The sequence below is a fragment of the Penaeus chinensis genome, chromosome 9 (genome assembly GCF_019202785.1).
Source record: "Penaeus chinensis breed Huanghai No. 1 chromosome 9, ASM1920278v2, whole genome shotgun sequence".
Lineage (NCBI taxonomy): Eukaryota > Metazoa > Arthropoda > Malacostraca > Decapoda > Penaeidae > Penaeus > Penaeus chinensis.
Window position 1 is genome coordinate 1,875,328 of NC_061827.1, and position 5,000 is coordinate 1,880,327.

Sequence of the window (5,000 nt, forward strand, 5' to 3'; positions counted from 1 at the left end):
TGAGACAGAAGCCGAGACGGAAAGAGAAAGAGAGAGAAAGAAGAGAGAGATAGAGAGAGAGAGTGAATCTGTCATGTTTGTTTCTTGAAAGACAAGTAAGAATACAAAACAAATCTTGTATGATTCAAGAAAAATAGTGAGAAAAATACTAGCAAATAGCATTTATCCATTTTCCTGAGAAACGAAAAGTGGTCTAGGGTGGGAGAAAAAACTAGGTATATTGATAAACCTTTCCTTACCCTCATTCATATAACCCTGTGCACCAATTTTATCCTTACTATTAGTATTTTTTTCACCAATATCATCAGCTGAATCATTGCTTTCAACACCACCACACTTTTACAGTCATTTTCACCCAAATATGTAATAATATTACGATTAAGTCTTTATAATACGATTAAGTCATATAAGTTAATGACCCACGACCCTATAATCCTAGTGTCATCACCATCAAAGCTAACACCACATCTGCAACACCGAACAGAACGAGATAATAGAAAGAAGGAAAATATTTTGCGACGGACGACTCCATTCGGGTGACGTGGGTGAATTGAGGACGTGAGAAGGAGGGGGAAGGGGAAAGGGGAAGGGAAGGGGGGAGGCAGAGGGAAGGAGAAGGAAAAGGGCAAAAGGAGGGGAAGAGAAAAGGGAAGGGCAAGAAAGAATGAAGGGGAAGGAGGTGGGAAGGAAGGGAAAAAAGGAAGGGAGGAGAAGAAAGGGGGAAAGGGAAGGGGAGAGAAGGGGAAGAGGAAGAGGAGGGAGAGGGGGAGGAGGGGGAAAGAAGGAAGGAGAAAGGGGGAAAGAAGGGAGAGGGAGAGAAGAGAAGGAAGAAAGAGAGAAGGGAAGGAAGGAGAAGGAGAAAGAAGGGAAAAAGGATGGATGGAAGAAGAAAAAGGAAAAGGAGGAGAAAGATGAAAAAGGAGGAGAAGAATGAAGAAGAAGGAAGAATAAAGAAGGGGAACGGATGAGGAAAAGAAAGAAGAGTAGGATAAATAGGAAGGAGAGGAAGATAAAAGGAGAAGGAGAGGTAGAAAGAAGGAAGGGCAAAAAGAAGGAAAAAGAAGGAGGAAAAAGGAAAAAGGAAGAGAGGAAAGAAAGAAAAAGGAAGGGGAAAGAAGGGAAGGGAAGGAAGGAGAAAAGGGAGAGGGAGTGGGAGAGAAGGAAAAAGCAGAGAAAGGAAGAAAAAGGAAGAGAGATGAGAGACAAGAAAATAAAAAAGAAGAAAAAATAAAGGAAAAAATAATGAAGTAAGATTAGAAGTTGAAAGAAAAGTAGAGTGAAAAGAGAAGGAAGAGATGGAGATATTTAAAAAGAAGGAGGAGAAAGGAAAGAAGGGAGAGGAAGAGGAAGGTGAAGAAAAAATAAAGATGAAAAGAAAATGGAATGGTGAAGAAAAAAAGCAAGAGAAGAAGAAAAAGAGAGAAGTAAGTAGGAAAGGTAGGTAGTTGGAAAATGTAGTTTGTAAATGTAGATAGGGAATAGAGAAATGTAGAAGTTAAAAGAGAGATAAAAATAATAGATAATGAAGTGATATAGGAAAGTGAAGAAATTTATAATGTTATATAAAGTTGGTTTTTTGATATAGTAATGTTTTGTATTTTTTTATTTTGATAGTTTTTGAATTTTATTATTGAGTTTTTATTTATTTTGTTTTATGTATTTAGATTGTTGTAGTTTGTTTGTGTTTTGTTGTTTTTTTTTTTAGTATGTGTAAGAAAAAAGAGAAAAGGAAGTAAGGTGAAAAGGAGAGGAATATATTAAGTTTATAAGATTTATTAGAGTGATTTTGTTTTTATTGAGATTAAGAGATGAGAAGAAGGGATAGAGAAGTATATGTTTATGAAGAAGTATATTGAATTATTTATGAAGAAAAGGTGTAAAAGAATGGGAGATGAAGGTTGTAGAATTTAGTATTATAAATTATTTGTAAATGGGAGTGGAATAATTTAAGGAGGAAGGGGTTAGTAGTAAGAAAAAATAGAATGGTAAAAGGGTTATGATGGAATCAAAATTTTAGTTTTTATTATTGTGGATGGAAAGGGAAAAATAATGTTTATTAAGAATGTTGATTGTGGTAAGATAGATATGAAGAATAATGAGAGATGAAGAGGAAGGAAGAAGAAGAATGAGTTTTATATTATAATTGGTTTTTGGAGTTTATGTTTTGGTATTTATATTTTTGTTAGTTTGTTTGTGTTAAGTTTTTTTTAGTTTTTTGAAGGTTTTGTTTGGTTGTTTATAATTGAGTTATTTTTTGTTTTTGTTGTAAGGGGAGAAAGATGAATTTTAGGCTTGGGATAATTCAATTAATGTGATTGTGATGTGGTTTTTAGTAATATGTTTTTTGTATATTAATTTTGAATAATTTTTTTGTTTGTTATTATTTTAAGGATTTGTTTTGTTTTTTTTTGTATAGAGTATAGTATTGGTTTTTATTTTTTTGTTTTTTTTTTTTTAAGGTGGTTGTTTATATAAATGTTTTTATATAATGTGATGAGTTTATATTTTATTTTATATTCAAAATAATTTTTAAAATATAACAAAATTAAATATGAATATTAGAGTTAAATCAAATCGAAAACAAATTAAACAACGAAAACGAAGGACCTTTCATATCTCCGAAATGTTTACGTCGATCTCCATCGAGAATTGACTCCGCCTCGCATTTTGCCGAAAAAAAAGAACGGTACCTCGGTGATCGAGTATCGTGTTATATTCAGGTTATCTATTTATTCATTTCATGCTTCCTAAGCGTTACAATTTGTTTCTTTGTTCTCTCTCTTTTAAGCACTACAACTCGAACGACATCTAGAAATCACCGTTATTACAACCCATAATACAACAGCCTCCACATCGACGTCTTCACAACTCAATGGTTGTTAGTATGATCAACGTAACTGCGATTCTCATAACTTTCGTCACAACCCAAGCGGTTATACAGTCACAACACTCGTTTTCGACAAATTGAGAATGACGGAACTTTCTTTCCGCAAATTCTTACATCTCAATCTCACAGCCCTCCCCATATAACGCTCATCCCTTCCCCCCGCCTTCCCCATTAACTCTCTCCCTCCTCCCGCCTTCCCCATTAACTCTCTCCCGCTTCCCCCCGCCTTCCCCGTGAACTCTCTCCCTTCCCCCCGCCTTCCTCGTGAACTCTCTCCCTTCCCCCCGCCTTCCTCTGAACTCTTTCCCTTCCCCCCGCCTTCCCCATTAATTCTCTCCCTCCCCCCCCCCCCCCTTCCCCATGATTCCTGACTTCCCCATACGCTCCCTTACCTCAGACCTCCCGGAGTTCTATCTATCTTTCTCTTCCCCATGTCCTCTTCACCCTCATTCCTCCCACATTCTTACCCTCTCCCCATACCCCCCCCCCTCCTTAGTTTCCTACATCCCCACACCTCGCATAGTCCTGTGTCCTCCCCATCTCCCCATCTTCCGACTCTCTTTTATCTCGAACCTTCCCCAACCTAAGCCAACCTTTACTATATGACTTTTGTGGCCTCAGATCTCCCTCTTCCCTATCTCCCCCTTTTCCCTATCTCTCCCTCTTCCCCATTTCTCCCTCTTCCCCAAACTACCCTCTTCCCCCTCTTCCCCACGCCTCACTCTTCCCTATCTCTCCCTCTTACCCATCTCTCCCTCTTCCCCACCTCACCCTCACTCCCATCCCTCCCACGCCTTCCTCTTCCCCACCTCCCCCTCCTCCCCCTCTTCCCCACTTCCCCACCTCCCCCTCTTCCCCAACGCCTCCTTCTACCCCTCCTTCCCCTCCCCCTCCTTCCCTGCACGAGGTAGGACCATTCAGCTCGCTAATGCTTGGCTTGTGTCCCTCCCGCTGAGTCAACAGAGGTCCTCCGCTGCGTTCTGGCGGGAGAGCTCGGGAACAGATTCACTTTACTCATGAATTGTGATTTTAGCGATGAGTCTAAACAATCTCGTAACCTGAGAGTAAATATGGGGAATGTGAATTTCTTCGGAATATTTATATATATATATACATATATATATTTTTTTAATATTCATTTATTTATTTATTTTTATTTTGGGGGGGGATTCTTTTATATTATCATTATTTTCGTGTTTTTTTTTTGTTCGTTTTTTTTCTCAATACTTCTTTTTTTTCGTTGGATTTTCTATGCACTGTTTCTCGATATTACAAGATAATTGATGCTTATTCTCTCTCTCGGTGATCTAAAAGTACTGTAAATTTGAGTGTTTCTTTGTTTTATTTCTTTGATTCAAGGTTATTTTAGTTTTATTTTGTAGTCTGATGTAGAAGAAAGTTGCTTAACCATCACACGAAAATCCGGACCCGAGAAAATTATTTCAAAATATTATCGGACGTATTTTCCCGTCTTAGAATAAAATGAAAGTGTCGATCAATGTCAGTTTCGTAACAACTCACAAACATGAACATAAAGGCACCGACAGAGAATTAATCATTAATGAACTCTGGTTTACAAATATAACAAAAGCTGTATGCACTGTCAGCATATTTTTTTTTTTTTTTTTAGTTTTGCTCTCGTTACCCATCATTTCAAAATACATAAGCAGTATACAAGAGGAATTTTTAAGCTCGTACCTCCGTCTCTAATTTATCTATACATACCCTCTATCTATTTTAGAAATCTGCTTATGCGCCCCTTAAATCTGCATTCTTTATATATCTTTAATTAATTAATTTAGAATAAATAGCCCTTCCCGACCTCGATATTACCCCAAAATGTGCTGATCTAAAACCGCAAGTCATTGCTTCACAGCTCTTAATGTATCTCCAGATCTGCTCATAATACTCGTATGAGCCTGAATCTTTCCGAAGCAGTTTCTGTAAAGGACAAAACAACGGAATGGTAAAAATATTCATGGAAGCCTTCACACCACACACACACACACACACACACACACACACACACACACACACACACACACACACACACACACACACACACACACACATATATATATATATATATATATATATATATATATATATCAAC